Source organism: Bos taurus, chromosome 18, assembly GCF_002263795.3.
Source record: "Bos taurus isolate L1 Dominette 01449 registration number 42190680 breed Hereford chromosome 18, ARS-UCD2.0, whole genome shotgun sequence".
NCBI classification, from domain to species: domain Eukaryota; kingdom Metazoa; phylum Chordata; class Mammalia; order Artiodactyla; family Bovidae; genus Bos; species Bos taurus.
Window position 1 is genome coordinate 8,554,066 of NC_037345.1, and position 18,596 is coordinate 8,572,661.

The 18,596-nt window shown below is 43.8% G+C and overlaps 1 protein-coding gene across 2 annotated transcripts in view; it reads right to left on the reverse strand.

The window, feature by feature from the left end:
• The window catches only part of SDR42E1 (short chain dehydrogenase/reductase family 42E, member 1), a 43,705-nt gene that overhangs the window by 10,409 nt on the left and 14,700 nt on the right, over positions 1-18,596 (reverse strand). The window contains exon 1 of one of the 2 annotated variants that reach the window (NM_001080292.2): positions 2,924-2,972. The exons of the other annotated variant lie outside the window; for it this stretch is intronic. The gene's annotated coding sequence lies outside the window, so the exon portion shown is untranslated. Of the gene's footprint in view, positions 1-2,923; positions 2,973-18,596 lie in introns of those variants that run through there. 2 annotated transcript variants of the gene reach the window in all.

An 18,596-nucleotide genomic window follows, 5' to 3' on the forward strand; every position in this document is an offset into this window, starting at 1 on the left:
TCCTTGGAAGGAAAGTTATGACCAACCTAGACAGCATATTGAAAAGCAGAGACATTACTTTGCCAACGAAGGTCCGTCTAGTCAAGGCTATGGTTTTTCCAGTGGTCATGTATGGATGTGAGAGTTGGACTGTGAAGAAAACTGAGTGCCAAAGAATTGATACTTTTGAACTGTTGTGTTGGAGAAGACTCTTTCGAGTCCCTTGGACTGCAAGGAGATCCAACCAGTCCATTCTCAAGGAGATCAGTCCTGGGTGTTCTTTGGAAAGAATGATGCTAAAGCTGAAACTCCAGTACTGTGGCCACGTCACGTGAAGAGTTGACTCATTGAAAAGACTCTGATGCTGGGAGGGATTGCGGGCAGGAGAAGGGGACGACAGAGGATGAGATGGCTGGATGGCGTCACCGACTCGATGGACGTGAGTTTGAATGAACTCCGGGAGTTGGTGATGGACAGGGAGGCCTGGTGTGCTGCAATTCCTGGGGTTGCAGAGTCAGACACGACTGAGCGACTGAACTGAACTGGACAGCAGGGGGCTGTATCTACTGGCACCCAGATGCATCTGATTCTACAGCCTACACCTCACCCACATCAAGCACTCAGGGCTGTGCAGAGTCCCTGACCTGAAGCAGCCAAGTCTATGGTGACCTGAGTCCCATGGGGGCTTTCACAGCTAACACATTCTGCAATGTCAAATGGGCGCTTCCAATTTCCAGAAGGGCAGGCAGGAGGTGCCCCGTCCCCTCCCAAGAGGCAAGAGGTAGTGGGGAGGCAGGGTTAAGCTTTTTAGGTTATAAATCAGAAAATCTGAGTCCTAGACTTGGTTCTCCCATCAATTCCCTGTGTGACCCTGGGAAAGTCACTGAACCTCTCGGATCCTGTTTCCTTCTTGCTAAAAGGAAAATAGCAACTATGTCGGCATTTAGTATTATGGGCAAGGGGCTTAAGGTTTACCACGGAAGCCTCAGAACAGTCTTCTGAGGTAATTATTATCCTCAGCTTTTCTGATATGAGAAAAAGACTCAGAGGTCAAGAATCTTGCCTATATATATATATATCTCTCTATCTCTCTCTCTCTCTCTCTCTCCAAAGTAAAGGAAATCACTATCTCCAAAAGGTATCTGCACCCCCATATTCACTGCAGCATTATTCAAATTGCTGAGTCATGGGAACAACCTAAGTGCCCATTAAAGGATGAATGGATAAGGAAAATGTGATGTATACACACACAAACACACACACAGTGGAATACTATTCAGCCACTCAAAAAGGGAAGGAAATCCTACCATTAGTGACAGTACCAATTGACCTTGAGGGCATTATGCTAAGTGAAATAAGTCACAGACAAATACTGGGGTGATCCCGATTACACAGAGACTCTAAAAGAGCTGATCTCATAGAAACAAAGAGTAGGACGGCGGTTGCCAGGGGGTGGGGGATGCGGGAAATGAGGAGATGCTGGTCAAAGGGTATAAGCTTCTAGTTACAAGACATAATTGAGTTCTGGGGATCAAATGCACAGCATGGGGGCCATATGTAATATTACCGTATTACAGGCTTGAAAGCTGCTGGGCGAGTAGATCTTTTTTCCCCCTCCCCACTTTGGGACCCCGCAGCTCCCAAGGCCGAACCGCCCAGGGTGAGCCAGGCCCCGCCTTGCTGGCCCAGACGCCAACTCCATGCAGATCTGATCTCAAGACCTCCACCTGGATGCCGCCATCTTCCCGCGTGCCAGGCGAGAGTAGATCTTTCAAGTGTTGACCACACACAAAGAAAAGTATCATAATTCTGTGAGGTGATAGAGATGTTAACTGACCTCACTGTGCTTATCATTTCACAATATATATGCGTATCAGGTCACCAAGTTGTGCATCTTAAAATCACACAACGCCGCACGTCATTTTTACCCTAGTCAAGTTGAAAGGAAAAGCATCTAAAACAAACAAAACAAAAAACTGGCCCACAAATTATGCAGGTGACAGAGGCTGAGTTGGAGCAAGGACTTGAAGACAGATCAGAGTAGGAGGACCCAGCTGGGTTGGGAACAACGCAGTGTCATTCGCTTACCACCTTCATAGTTTCCGTCACACCTGCTATCTCTGATACTTTGTTGCTGCTTAGTTGCTAAATGGTGTGTGGCTCTTTGCGACCCCATGGACTGTAGCCCGCCAGGCTCCTCTGTCCATGGTATTTTCCAGACAAGATTACTGGTGTGGGTTGCCATTTCCTACTCTGGGGGCTCTTTCTGGCCCAGGGATCGAACTCGTGTCTTTTGCATTAGCAGGCAGATTCTTTACCACTGAGCCACCAGAGCAGCCCTATCTCTGGTACTAGTACTTACTGTTTTATTTAAAACTCCTTATCTTTTAGCAATAAATACCTTCATTTTAAATGGGAACCTTACACGGCCACTTAAATGGAAAACCAGAATCATCTGTCATCAAGACAAAGTAATCTTTCCCCCACAAAGTGCGATTATAATAAAAAAAAAAAAATGTAAATGGAGTCTAGCTTGACACAGATGCCTGTTGAAAGTTCTGAGCTTGGGGCCTGCCATCTTTTTCAAAAAGAAGACGAAAACCAGAAGCTAGCCGGTGCTTGAGACCTTCGCAACGATCCTAGAAAGAGACGCTGAGCCCCGCTGCTTGGAATCCGAGGGGAAGTAGGGTGAACTCAGGTCGGCCATCACTCACGACCGCGCCCCGTACCAGCGGCCACGGGGCTCGTCCCACCTGGGCCGCCACGACACGCAGGTAGCGGCCGACAAGGTCGTCCTCCGCAGGACCCCGACGCGCGTGCAAGCCCAGGCGTCCCCGCCAGGGTCACACAGGGAATTGATGGGAGAACCAAGTCTAGGACTCAGTCTAGGACCCGCGCCTGGGTCCCGGCGGAGGGGCGACCCTCCCTACCCGGGGCCACTCACAGAGACAGAAGACCACGGCGACGCCGGGATTGCGCGAGGTGGGGCGACTCAGGCCCCTCCCTCTCCCCACCGCCACCCCCGCTCTGCGCCTGAGCCGTCGGACCAGCCTCCTGGAGCCACTTCCGGCCTCTCTAGGATGCTCGGAGGTCTCGGCATCTCTATGGTATGCAGGTTTCTCCCACCATCACCTGTGCGACGGTGTGGCGTTCACTTCACGCATCTTCCCGAAGTGCCCAAACCGTGTGTTCCAGCTTCGCGGGAGCCCTTTCAGGGCATATCGGTTATGAAAAGTGAAGTGGTGAAAGTGAAGTCGCTCAGTTGTGTCCGACTCTTTGCGACCCCATGGACTGTAGCCTATCAGGCTCCTCCGTCCATGGGATTTTCCAGGCAAGAGTGCTGGAGTGGATTGCCACTTCCTTCTCCAGGGGATCTTCCCAACCCAGGAATCGAACGCGGGTCTCCCGCATTACAGGCAGACGCTTTACCGTCTGAGCCATCGTCGGCTATAACCACCTCCAATTTAGACTTCCGTTTCCGTCTTTGTGTACCTTCAACGTTGAGCAGGACTTCCCTGTAGCTCAAACGGTAAAGAATCTGCCTGCGATGCAGGAGACTGGGATTCGATCCCTGGGTTGTGAAGTTCCTATGGAGCAGGGAATGGGAATCCACTCCAATGGTCTTGCCTGGAGAATTCCATGCACAGAGAAGCCTGGCAGGCTACAGTCTGTGGGATGGCAAAGAGTCGGACACGACTGAGTGACTAACGCACACACAATGTTGAGCATAGGCAGTACTTGATAAATAGGAGGTGCTTAGCTCATTTATTGCTTCAATGGATGAATGGATGTGTGGGTGTCTGGATGGATAGATGGATGGGTGAACGGGTAGATGGGTGGGTGATGGATGGATGAGGCTCTCTATGCTCCTGAGTATTCACTTGCCATGTATCTTTTCAAATCTGTCTCTGAGTTTCCATATTTATGTATATTTTCCTGTGTCCCCAGTTTCCCCTATTTTTACAGTTCCACTTCTGATCAATGAGCGAGCAATGATGTGAAGACTAACCTTTGTTGCTGGCATATTGAGGGCAGCATTTTAACAGTATCATCTTTTAGGATTTGAAACAGCTCAACTGGAATTCCATCATTTCCACTAGCTTTGTTCCTAGTGATGCTTCCTAAGGCCCACTTGACTTTGCACTTGAAGCACAAGCTGGAATCAAGATTGCTGGAAGAAGTATCAAAAACCTCAGATACGCAGATGACACCACCCTTATGGCACAAAGGGAAGAGAAACTGAAGAGCCTCTTGAAAGTGAAAGAGGAGAGTGAAAAAGTTGGCTTGAAACTCAACATTCAACAAACTAAGATCATGGCATCCAGTCCCATCACTTCATGGCAAATAGATGGGGAAACAATGGAAACAGTGACAGACTTTATTTTCTTGGGCTCCAAAGTCACTGCAATGGTGACTGCAGCCATGAAATTAAAAGAATTTCTCCTTAGGAAAAAAGCTATGACCAACCAAAACAGCACGTTAAAGAGCAGAGACATTACTTTGCTGACAAAGGTCTGTCTAGTCAAAGCTATGATTTTTCCAGTAGTCATGTATGGATGTGAGAGTTGAACTGTAAAGAAAGTTGAGCATCGAAGAGTTAATGCTTTTGAACTGTGGTGTTGGAGAAGACTCTTGAGAGCCCCTTGGACTACAAGGAGATCCAACCAGTCAATCCTAAAGGAAATCAGTCCTGAGTGTTCACTGGAAGGACTGATGCTGAAGCTGAAACTCCAATATTTTGGCCACCTGATGCAAAGAACTGATTCCTTGGAAAGGACCCTGATGCTGGAAAAGATTGAAGGCTGGAAGAGAAGGGGACGACAGAGGATGAGATGGTTGGATGGCATCACTGACTCAATGGACATAAGTTTGAGCAAGCTCCCGGAGTTGGTGATGGACAGGGAGGTCTTTCATGCTGCAGTCCATGGGGTTACAAAGAGTCAGACACGACTGAGTGACTGAACTGAATTGAACCTTTGTTGCTGAAGTAACCAAAGACTTTAAAGCCATATAGAAAGGAATGTTGACATCCTTATTCAAAGGTGTCCTGGGGAGGCCCATCTTTTTCTCCTCATCACAAGTTTGGTTCCATGGAAACCTGCAGGCTCTGTGTACACACACACACACATACACACACACACACACACACACATGCACACACACACACACGACTTGACCCCTGGCTGGAGAAGACTTCATTTTGATGGCTCAAAGGATAGGAGTTTTGACTTCATACACTGCTGTTGCCACATGCAGACTCCAATAAGCTCATATGACGTAAGTCATTTACTGCTAAATTTTCACTGAGAACACAGAGTCACAAAGAAAACCTCAAGCCCAGGGATATAAACATTAATGAAAGCCATAGGAAAAAAGCCGAGTCCCCAGTGTTGGCCTCTTGAATCGTTCCTCTCTGATCCTATCTGTCTTGTCCTCAAGTGTGATCCAGCCATAAGTCTTAGGAGACTGAGATATGGTTGTAGCAAGTAGTCTTAAGACACAGCTTTTCTCTGCCTTCCTAGCATGCATAAAGATTAGAGGAGGAGAAGAGGAAGGCTAGTGAGGTGACTGGCAATATGTTCTTGGGACCAGTAGCCAAGGAAGAAAATATCCCTCTGAGGATGCAGTATGTACGACGGACATCCTTTGGGGAAATTCATCTCTAAGAGATGCCCAGGTTTACTGCCTGTTGATAACCCATAAGAAGAAATGTGGCAAATTTAAATGTTAATATCATCGTGCCACCAAGGACTCTCTTAAAATCTAAGCACTTATGTTTTAAGGGAAAATCATAAACTTTACAATTGCTTCCTTAGTTTCTACCCACTGCAATTTAGTGAGTTGATTTTATAAAGGTCTGAACAAGAATTTTAAGATAGAAAGGACCAGGAAAAAAATTGACCTCAGTATTAATTTACATGTCAATCCTTTTTAAACAATTTTTTCCCCTAATAATATATCCAGAGAGTGGATACATTTCAGAAAAACCAGTTTACAGTTATCATTCTTCACAGATGTCCAACAATTTATACTATTAGCTCATCAGATTCACAGAAATTGTATCCATTAAGATTCTTTCAAGTAGTAGAGAATTTTGGTGTTGTTGTTTAGTAACTAAGTCGTGTCCGACTCTTTTGTGATCTCATGGACTGTAGCCCGCCAGGTTCCTCTGTCCTTGGTATTCCACAGGTAAGAATACTGGAGCGGGTTGCCATTTCCTTCTCCAGGGGATCTTCCTGACCCAGGGATCGAATCCGCGTCTCCGGCATCTCCTGCATTGGCAGGCGAATCTTTACCACTGAGCCACCAGGGAGGCGCAGTAGAGAATAGCTCTAGCAAATATAAATGAAAAAAATGTCAACTTTTAGAATCTCAAAAAGAGTTCAATAATTTATGCATGTATGATAAGAAGTGCTAGCTTCTATAATAGATAAATCCTGATATCTCAGTGGTTTAATGCAATAAAAGTTTCTTTTTCATTCTCATCATAGTTCAGTTAGTCTGCAGGGGAGAGTGGCTCTCCTGCACACAATCACCAGGGCCCCAGCCTTGTTTCATTGGTTATGTTTTTTCATTTGTATTCAACATGTGTCCGCCAAGGTCACTGTAGAAAGGGAAGCAAGACCTTGGCTTTCCCTAGCACCCCTGTTTAAAGTAGGTCCCCTGCAACCCTTGAAATTCTCCAATCATTTCAAAGCACTTAGCTTATCTGAAATTATCTTGTACAGTACTATCATGAATGCTCTGTGAGGCCAGAGACCTGCTTTATCGAACTAGTATATCTCTACTGCTTGTTAGAGTATCTGGCATAGAGAGAATTTGAAAAGAACTGCTGAATGAATGAGCAAGTGAGTGAATGTCCCAACTCTGGTTGTCTGTTCAAAACCAGATTTGTGGATGCGACCTTCTTTTGACCCTGGTTGGGTCAGAAATCACCTCTAATGTAGTAGAGGTGGCAAGGGGGTATAAGCTATGGGGATACAGCTATGGCAAGTGGGTTAAGAGCAACTATTAATAGCCCATCACTAAAATCCAGGGCAGTTTCTAGAAGAGGAAAATCATTGTGAGCCTGGAAGTTACCCTCTACCTTGTTACCCCAAGGTGTGAAGGCAGCCACATCAACATCACTGGGAGCTTATTCAAAATGCAGATCTTGGATTCCACTCCAAACACAAGAATCTGCAAAGCTCTTGTGAAATTTGGAAGTCCCCAGGGAATTCCTATGACCAATAAAGACTGAGAGACGCTGCCCTAAAAGGTTTTTATCACTACGACTCTCCGATGTGGGTAAGAGATTCCTAACAGTAGTCTCTTGCTACACCTGGAACCCAGGTAAGATTTAGTGACTTACCCAAGGTCACAGAACTAGTAATTGGCAGAGCTGGGGTTAAAAGGCAAGGCTTCAGGCTCCAAATCCCACTCCACTCCATGCTTATTCCACCATGCTGCTCTATCTCCTGGATAAACCTATTTCCTTCCACTAATGAGAAAGATTCAAAAGGGAGAAATAAATGGGAAAAAAATAGAGTTACATTTAAATGCTGGTTAATGGTTTCAAGAATTGATTTGTTTTAGAAAAGGAAACAGGCATTTATTGCTTACAGTGCATTCAATACACCGTTTTCCCCATTACATATTAAAGAACTCTCCAAGTAACAAAATGGATATTTATATTTCATTTACTCAGCAATTACGCATCTTAACATTCTTTTATAAGCATTTGTAGCACTTATTCAGAATTACCAATATCCTATCTGGGTCAATGGTTTTTCTTTTCCCTTCTTGGATTAAGTTGTTTACATAGCACTGATTAAAACTACATGTTATTTTGAGTATCTTGGCCAAGGGCTTTCTGCTCAGGGCTCAAGCATTTGAAGCTTTCTTATTAGAACACAAAAGACCCCCAGAGATAGTGAAGCTTGCCTTTGCCACTTTTGTTCTTTACTGTTTCCAAAGATTGAAGAATGTAGATACCAACCATGTTAATCAGCTTGCAAATCATAGAAATCTATCCTAGCATGGGTAAATCAAAGGAATAAATGATTGGCTGCTGTAGCTTGAAGCTCAAAAGTTGGATCTAGCTTCAGAGTCTTAAACATCATCAGAGTTCCATCTCCCCGTCTCTCAGCTCCCCTTGCTCCCGTTTGACCAGTTCTCTTCCTGTGGCTTATTTAACTTACATGCAGAGTACATCATGCGAAATGCCAGGCTGGATGAGTCACAAGTTAGAATCAAGATTGCCAGGAGAAATATCAGCAACCTCATATAGGCAGATGATACCACCCTTATGGCAAATTGAAGAGGAACTAAAGAGCCTCTTGATGAAAGTGAAAGAGGAGAGTGAGAAAGCTGGCTTAAAACTCAACGTTTAAAAATTAAGATCATGGCATCTGATCCCATCACTTCATGGAAAATAGAAGGGGAAAAAGTGGAAGTGGTGACAGATTTTCTTTTCTTGGGCTCCAAAATCACTGTGGACAATGATGGCAACCATGAAATTAAAAGACACTTGCTCCTTGGAAGGAAAACTATGACAAACCTAGACAGCGTGTTAAAAAGCAGAGACATCACTTTGCTGACAAAGGTCTGGATAGTCAAAGCTATGGTTTTTCCAGTAGTCATGTACGGATGTGAGAGTTGGACCATAAAGAAGGCTGAGCACCACAGAATTGATCCTTTTGAACTGTGGTGTTGGAGAAGACTCTTGAGAGCCCCTTGGACTATAGGGGGATCAAACCAGTCAACCCTAAAGGAAATCAGTCCTGAATATTCATTGGAAGGACTGATGCTGAAGGTGAAGCTCTAATATTTTGGTCACTTGATGTGAAGAACTGAGTCATTGAAAAAGACCCCGATGCTGGGAAAGATTGAAGGAAGGAGGAGAAGAGGATAATAGAAGATGAGATGGTTGGATGGTATCACCGAATTGATGGACATGAGTTTGAGCAAGCTCTGGGAGTTGGTGATGGACAGGGAAGCCTCGTGTGCTGCAGTCAATGGGGTTGCAAAGAGTCAGATGTGACTTAACGACTGAACAACAATAAGAACTATGAATGAGATGCCCAACCTGTGCAAACCAGCATTGTCGACTTGCTCCTTAGGGCCACAGAAAAAGGATCATTATGGCAATACGAACTCAGAAAGACAGATGCATCTTCCCTCCCCTCCAGAAGGACAGGCTCTAATAGTTGCAGCTCATGGGTCCTGGAGCGTGTGGGCTTCAGTAGTTATGGAGCTTGGGCTCAGTTGTTCCTGGTGTGTGGAATCTTCCTGGACTAGGAATGAAACCTGTGTCCCCTACTTTGGGAGGCAGATTCTTATCCATTGCACCACCAGAGAAGTCCTAGACCTGCTTCTTTTGAATTCCCTTTAGGAAATAAAGCACAAACCCCATCAATATTTCCTTATTCTATGTGGGGAGTCCTCTTAGGAGCGGGTGACATACCTCAGAATAGACTTTGCTAGGAATTCCGGTGATTGGATTGTGGGAGAACCACCATGTTCTAGCTTGAGTTTCTGCAGAAGCAGATCTTGAGGCAAGGATTCAAGTGCAAGTCATTCGTTTGGAAAGTGATCCCAGGAACTACCAGTAGGCATTTTGAGGGGTGTGGTGGTGATAAAATATAGTAACAGTTGCATACTTCTGTGAATATTGAAAACCACTGATTTATGTACTTTAAATGGGTGAGTTGTATAATCTGTGAATTATATCTCAATAAAACTGTTACTCAACTACAATAAATGCCATTTCGTCATTTCAACATGGAGTGAAAGAGGACCAGATGTCCTTTCACCCTGGACATGCCCACAAAAATGTGCCATGGGTGGCAAAATCAATACAGGTTTAGGAGCCACTGCCTTAGAAAAATAAAAATGATTCTCTTTCTCCACCATCTCTATAGTTTTTCCCAGGGGCGCTCCTCTCCCTGCCCTCTTTCTCAGGGCAAAGAAAAAAGTACAAACCTGGAGGGAAAGAGGTTTGAATAATAAGTGGTTTTCAATTAGCTGCATTGAAAACTGAGAGTTGACTTGTATTAATTTTCATGATCAAATTACTTCATTTTGTCTCTCTTCTAACTGCGAGGGTAATTTTATGCCAGGATTATTTCAGTCATTCTAATTATGCTTGCATCAATATTTAGTGGGTGTTTACCTAACCCACAGCACACCCAAATGTTCTCTTCCCTCAGAGACCGTGGTAGCACGATGTAATATGAATAGGTGGTGCACAGGACCGAGATTAAGTTCCTTTTATTTCTCCATCTTTGTTTGTAAGGAACATTCAGGTGGCGTTTCTTGAAAAGCAACGTATATGCTATTCAGATGCATCTATAAAACCATAGGCAAGTGTTGTGAATGCTGTGAGTTCATTACATGATATTAAATGCAATTCTCACAAAGATGTTTCATTAGAGATTCAGTTATATAAGACAAATCAAAATTTACCATTTGTTTAGATTTTTCTTTTTGTAAAGAAGCTTCGCATTCTTGTTGTCATGCATTTGAATTACCCTGTCACAGACAGAATTGCTTACCCTAAAATTTTCATACAGAATCCCTTCTCCTTAACACTCTGTATTTATGTTCTTCTCTGTCTTCTCACTCCCCTTCATCCTTTCCTCTCCATTTTCTTTCTTCAGAAACTGCATTTTCTTCCCACCTCCTAACTGAGTTAAAACCTAAGACTGAATCTTGTCTTTTTTTTCTTTCATGCCTACATCCTTCACTTAAAAGAACACTTCATTTCTCTTGGTTTCAGTTCTGAACCCTGAGCTGACGTTTCCCAAATATACATGAACAGGCACTGGGATGTATTTATGGGAATGGTCCATTTATCTTAACCTGATATCCAGAAGTGAATCCCTCATCTCCAGCAACACCTGACATTGGCCGGACCATTTTCATACTTCGTTTTTCCCCCTTCATTTTCATTTAATTTTGCCTTGCAAAGTCTCTTGGCCTCATTCTCTCTTTCCATTTCTTCTATGTTGACTGTTTTCGTGATGGCTTCCTAACCAGAGGAACACTCCAGCGGGTCAGCAAGCTAACCTTGGTGGTCTGCAAGATCTGATCATCTCCATTCTGAAGCTGCCTGCCTTCTTCCTTCCTTCACTCCCAGGATCCAAAGACACCTGGCCCCTGCATCACTCCCCTAAGTCCTGTGAAACGAGACGAAGCTGAGAGAGAGCCTTCCGTAAGAGAGAAGGACATGAAATGGAGCAATACAGGGGAGGATGTTGGGGACCAAAGGCACAATGTGGACCACAGGGTGTTGAGAATCTGGAAGGTTCAGAGAATATACCAGGAGAAAGGCTTCCTGCCTATCCCTGAGATCGCCCTGTGGAATGACCTGCCATTCATTCTTTCAGAAGCATCTTATTTAACTAAGTGTTCTCAGAATTGGGTAAATCAAAAGAGTGTTCATTTCAACACAAATGCAATCTTGTGAACACAGTCTTATCATGTGTCTTAACTATCTCTTAAAACAACTCTGTAAGTGAAGATTTACCTCATTTAACTTATGGAAAATATTCAACGTATCACAAGCATTCCACATTATGAAATCAATCAGGCAGATCAAAGTATTTGAATTCTTTCTGAGTTATATGCCCCAAATTACATTTAATGATCATCTGTTAGGGAAAAAATGAGTTTGTATTTCAGTTTGAATAAACATAACAACATTCTCATGACAACTGTTTAATTTTTGGTAGAGGGAAAGAGTAGACAGATTGTAGCCCTTGTTGTTGCCATGAGTTTGTTACTTAGGCTTTCATGAGAAAATTTGCAGCATATTGAGGGGGAGGGAGGTGGGAGCAGGGTCACTGAGCAGGAGACTTTGAAGAAGGAATTATAGAAGGAGAGTGAAATAAGCAAATGGACAAGAGTATATTCCTGGCAGAGGGAAGAGCCAAAGTGAGGCTTCAAGGCAAGGTCCAGCCTGTGTGTTTGAGGAGTTGACAAGGGGCCCCTTGTGACTAGAATGGAATGAATAAGGGAACAGAAGTCAGAGATCAAAAACAACAAGAGCCGGGTAATCTAGCCTGGAGCCATCTAGAGATTCTGGTTTTTACCCAAGTTTTCAGCAGATGAGTGATGTGATAGCACTAAGGTTATGAAAGGGTTTCTGCAGTGCTTGGTTGAGAACAGACTATAGGGAGACAAGGGTGGGACCAGACATCCAGGAAGGAGGTGATGGTCACTTGGACCAGGTGAGTAGAAGCATAGTTGTCAGGTAGTGGGCAAATTATAAAGGCATATCCCACAAGATTGTTGATGGATGGGCTGTGGGTTGAGTCAGGAAGCATCACTACGAACAAAGCTAATGGAGATGATGGAATTCCAGTTGAGCTCTTTCAAATCCTAAAAGAAGATGCTGTGAAAGTGCTTCACTCAACATGCCAGCAAATTTGGAAAACTCAGTAGTGACCACAGGACTGGAAAAGGTCAGTTTTCGTTCCAATCCCAAAGAAGGCAATGCCAAAGAATGCTCAAACTACCACACAATTGCACTCATCTCACACGCTAGTAAAGTAATGCTTAAAATTCTCCAAGCCAGGCTTCAGCAATATGTGAACCATGAACTTCCATATGTTCAAGCTGGATTTAGAAAAGGTAGAGGAACCAGAGATCAAATTGCCAACATCCGCTGGACCATTGAAAAAGCAAGAGAGTTCCAGAAAAACATCTATTTATGCTTTATTGACTATGCCAAAGCCTTTGACTGTGTGGATCACAACAGACTATGGAAAATTCTTAAAGATTTGGGAATACCAGACTACGTTACCTGCCTCTTGAGAAACCTGTATGCAGGCCAAGAAGCAACAGTTAGAACTGGACATGGGACAACAGACTGGTTCCAAATCAGGAAAGGAGTATGTCAAGGCTGAATATTGTCACTCTGCTTATTTAACTTATATGCAGAGTACATCATAAAAAATGCTGGGCTGGATGAAGCACAAGCTGGAATCAAGATTTCTGGGAGAAATATCCATAACCTCAGATACGGAAATGACACCACCCTTATGGCAGAAAGTGAAGAAGAACTAAAGAGCCTCTTGATGAAAGTAGAAGAGGAGAGTGAAAAAGTGGCTTAAAATAACATTCAGAAATCTAAGATCATGGCATCTGGTCCCATCACTTCATGGGAAATAGATGGAGAAACAGTGGAAACAGTGTCAGACTTTATTTTGGGGGGCTCCAAAATCACTGCAGATGGTGACTGCAGCCATGAAATTAAAAGACGCTTGCTCCTTGGAAGAAAAGTTATGACCAACCTAGACAGCATATTGAAAAGCAGAGACATTACTTTGCCAACAAAAGTCCGTCTAGTCAAAACCATGGTTTTCCCAGTAGTCATGTATGGATGTGAGAGTTGAAGTATAAGGAAAGCTGAGCGCTGAAGAATTGATGCTTTTGAACTATGGTGTTGGAGAAGACTCTTGAGAGTCCCTTGGACTGCAGGAAGATCCAACCAGTCAATCCTAAAGGAAATCAGTCCTGAGTATTCATTGGAAGGACTGATGCTGAAGCTGAAACTCCGATACTTTGTCCACCTGATGCAAAGAACTGACTCATTGGAAAAGACCCTGATGCTGTGAAAGATCGAAGGCTGGAGGAGAAGGGGACGACAGATGATGAGATGGTTGGATGGCATCACTGACTCAATGGACATGAGTTTGAGCAAACTCCGGGAGTTGGTGATGGACAGGGAAGCTTGGCATGCTGCAGTCCATGGGGTCGCAAAGAGTCGGACACAACTGAGCGACTGAACTGACTGAGTCAGAGATCAGAGTGAAGGGAAGTTCAGCGCTGTGCCACTGGAAGGGTGGCCTTGCCCTCACTGAGATGGGGAAGGATGTGGTTAAGCAAGTTTGGGACATGTAAATTGGGGCATTAGAGTGAGCTGTGAGCAGAGAGTTCTGCAGGATGGAAGGAGGAGGAGTGCGAGTCCATGGGACAGGAAGGGAAGGAGGAAGAGGAGGGGGTTACACAGAGTGCGAGAAGCTCAAAGGAGCATCCATGAGGTCGGTGACACTCACTGAGGTGATGGTGGGAGGACGCCTAGGCCCCTGTTAGTAGGTACAGTTCCCTCTACCGTTGCACACACTTAGGTGATTGTGTTAGTTTCCTGGGTCTTCCATAATAAATGACCAGAAACTAGGTGGCTGTGTTGTTGTTGTTCAGTCACTCAGTCATGTGTGACCCTTTGTGACCCCATGAATTGCAGCACGCCAGGCTTTCCCATCCTTCACTATCTCCCAGAGTTTGCTCAAATTCATGTCCATTGAGTTGATGATGCCGTCCAACCTTCTTTATGGTCCAACTCTCACATCCACACATGACTACCTGAAAAACCACAGCTTTGACTGTTTGGCAAAGTGATGTCTCTGCTTTTTAGTACACTGTCTAGGTTGGTCATAGCTTTTCTTCCAAGGAGCAACCATCTTTTAATTTCGTGGCTGAAGTCACTGTCCACAGTGTTTTGGGAGCCCAACAAAATAAAGTCTGTCACTGTTTCTATTTTTCCCCCGTCTATTTGCTATGAAGTGATGGGATCAGAAGCCATGATCTTAGTTTTTTTAACATTGAGTTTTAAGCCAGCTTTTTCACTCTCTATTGCTTCAGTTGGTGGCTTAAACAAGAGACATTTGTTCTCTTACAGTTCAGAAGACTAGAAGCCCTAATTCAAGGTATGGGCAGAGCTGTGCTCCCTCTGAAGGCTCTAGGGGAGGAACTTCGTTGTCTCTCCCAGCTTCTGGTGGCTCCAGGTATTCCCTGGCTGTGGCACCATAACTCCAGTTTCTGCCTCCATCTTCCCAGGGTATTCAACCCATCTCCCTCGGTCTCTGTTCTGTGTCTTACACAGATGCCTGTCATGGGAATTAGGGGTTGTCTTAATCCCGAATGATCTTATCTAGAGATCCTTATGTTAATTACATATGCAAAGACCCCCTCCCCTCCAATAATGTCACCTTCACGGGTTCGTGGATTTAGGACCTGAACATATGCTAACGATTCACTCCACTACAGTGGTAGAATTTTTCCTCCATCCTGTCCATCTCTCCTACCTGAACTCCAAAGCCACTGAAGGTAGAAGGAAGTTCAATACAGTTGACTTTACTGCTTTCAGTTTTGTTTTGCAAATAGAAAAGAGAGGTTGGGTTTCACATTGAATTCAAAATGATAGAGAGAAGCAATGACTTAGAAGAAGCAGAAGGAACAGTGAGAAGATAGGTCCTTAGGATCTTGGAGAAATCTTGGTGAGGCTTTGACTTCCCCAGGCTGTGGGACTGGGAATTTGAGACAGTCTTATCTGGATCCCAAAGTTTAAGAAGTTCCAACTGATATCTGGATGATAAGGGCATGAAATATGATCACATTATATATTTTACTTTGTGATCTGCTCTCTGTGCTCAAAAATATTGCAAACCTTTCCTCAAGACATTAAATATTCTCCAACAACACAATTTTAATGGCTGTATAGCAGTCCATCAAATGAAAGTGCCGTAATTTATATAACATATCCTTTATGGTAAGCCATTTAGAATGTTTCTGCATTTAACACAAGATAAATAACACTGAAATGAACAACTTTCTCTGTAAATTATTGTGCACCTCTTTGATTATTTTCAAATGGTCTCATTTTAAATAACCATGAACACTTCTGCGATAACAATTTCTGCTCATTGTTTTCTTTATGAACTAAAACTTTTCCTTCAGGCAAAAAAAAAATGAAAAGAAGTTCCTGGAACATCTGGCTTATGGTATAATTTACTTTTGGCATTCAGCTGTGCTCTCAAATTTTGAAATGTCTTCCTTCTAACAGATTCATCAGAGATTTAATCTCCCTTCTGGAGATACAGATGTCAGCATGTCTCCTGTGAACCTTCAGCCTGGGAGCCATGACCGTAGGAAAGAGCCCACACCAAGTGGTGCATTGGTTGCCTGTGGCTCCTATTTTTCAATTTGTAAATTCCAAGAAGGGACAGGAAGTGAAAAAAATCTATTGCAAGAGTTTTTGCTGAAGTCAAAAAGATTTTTGTATAATGGCTGCCATAAAAGTCTCTAATATGCCAGGTCATTTACACATAGATTATAACCAATATGAGGTACAAATTATTATCCCACTATTGATGAGCACCACCGTTCGAAGGCATCAGATTCTTCAGAGTCTCTTGGATTGCAAGGAGATCCAACCAGTCAATCCTAAAGGAAATCAACTGTGAATATTCACTGGAAGGACTGATGCTAAAGCTGAAACTCCAATACTTTGGCCACCTGATGTGAAGAGCCAACTCATTGGAAAAGACCCTGATGCTGGGAAAGACTGAAGGTGGGAGGAGAAGGGGATGACAGAGGAGGAGATGGTCGGATGGCATCACCAACTCAATGGACATGAGTTTGAGCAAACTCCGGGAGTTGGTGATGGACAGGGAGGCCTGGTGTGCTGAAGTCCATGGGGTCGCAAAGAGTCGGACAGGACTGAGCAAATGAACAATTGGTGAGCAGCCTGTGGCTCAGACAAGACAGGGCAGTTCATGCAATCAAGGAAGTAACAGAGCTGGATTTATACGCAAGGTTTGTCTTACTCAGATCCACCATGTGGTGTGTTAGCGGGACTGTCACAGTTTTGAATTTTGAGCGCTGGTAAAATTTCAGATCAAAATCTGGGGAGACATGTTGGTTTGCCAACTTTTAATTTTGCCAAGGAAATCAAAACAGAAACAACGACCAAGGGGCTTCTCTGGTGGTCCAGTGGCTAAGACTCCATGCTCCCAGGGCAGGGGGCCCAGGTTCAATCCCTGGTCAGAGAACTAGATCCCACATACAGCAACTAAGAGTTTGTATGCTGCAACTAAGACCCAGCACAGCCAAAAATACAAAAGCTTTTTTAAAAGAAAGGAAATTAAATATATTTTTTAAAAAAAACAACCAAACTGTGATATCCTATCACCACTGTTTCATACACAAATAGATATTTTAATGACAAAAAGAGAGGAAGGGTATACTCTCCACTGATAATCCTTTAAATGAAATATTCAGTCTTAAGAAAGTTCAGTACATTGTCCGTGCTGATGATCATCATCTTGTCATGGATCAGCGAAAAGCAGTTGCTATCTCTAGATCATGCTCAAGAGTTACTTCGAGAGGCCTGTTGCATCGCTGCTTGATGGGGGTGTTTCTCTGGCCTGGCTGACCAACACCGAAGGGGATGCATGGCCTCTCTTCTGCTGTGGGAGAGTGAAAGTGAAAGTGACGTCGCTCAGTCGTGTCCGACTCTTTTTGACCCCATGGACTGTAGCCTACCACCCTCCTCTGTCCATGGGATTTTCCAAGCAAGAGGACTAGCGTGGGTTGCCATTTCCTTCTCCAGAGGATCTTCCTGACCCAGGAATTGAACTCAGGTCTCCCACATTGTAGGCAGATGCTTTACCGTCTGAGCCACCAGGGAAGTCTGCTTGTGGGAAGGAGCTGGGAAAACATTCAGCCTGGTGAGACTGGGGCTTTCATGTCATTATCCCCTCTATTCAGGGTAGAATTCTCACACTCCAGTTCTTTCTAAGAGCGAGGAAGGGAAGTGGAGGCAGGAGATGGAGACTAATATCAAGACATTTAAGGGTAGATTAAGAAGAGAGAGGAGTATTTGGAAACAGAAAAATTTTGGAGTTGATTCCTTAATGTATTCATCAGAAGTGGAGCTATGTAGATGGAGAACCCTTGTCAGTCTCCAAGTAGATAAATCCAAATGTATTTATGGATCTTTCAAGATGGATCTTTCAAGCTGTCTCTTTACTAATATTATTGTTCTGATATACAATGTATGGGAGGAAAGGACAATGGATTCATGAATACACCTTATTCCTTTACTCACACTGAGTCCCTCAAGGACAATGAGAGGTCTGTATTTCCAATTATTGGTGCTGAATGGACACTTAGTAAATAATCGATGAACCACAAAATAGACAAACACCAATTATTACATCAACCTGTTAGTATTTGACTTTAGTACCTCACTCCACCCCATACACCCTCATTGCTTCACTCTTCAATTTACAGTCATACATGGTTCCTAAAGGCAAAGTTGGCTGTAGTCTCCATGGATAGAAATGTCGTCAAAAAGGTACAGAAAATGAAGGTCAGGATGATCTTCTTACTCAGGAATAAGGTTGAGATTCCTGAAGTCAACCATTGAAGTTAGCCATTGTTGAATGAGCACTTTGGACCTGACAGTGTATGAAACACTTAACCTGTACATGACATTGTACAGGAGGTGGTGACCAAAACCATCTCAGAGAAAAGGAAATGCAGGAAGGTAAAACGGTTGTCTAAGGAGGCTTTACACATAGCTGAGAAAAGAAGAGAAGCAAAAGGCGAAGAAGAAAGGGGAAGATATACCCAACTGAATGCAGAGTTCCAGAGAATAGCAAGGAGAGATAAGAAAGCCTTCTTAAAGCACTGAGCTCATACAATCCCCCTAAGAACACAACGAAGGAGATATTATTAATATTATCTCCAGTGTACAGTCTGCAGAGCTCAAGGAGATGCTTAGCAGCTGGGCTTGAGAGTTGTAATGGAACAAGGATGGAACTCACACCAGCTCTCCCCACACACAA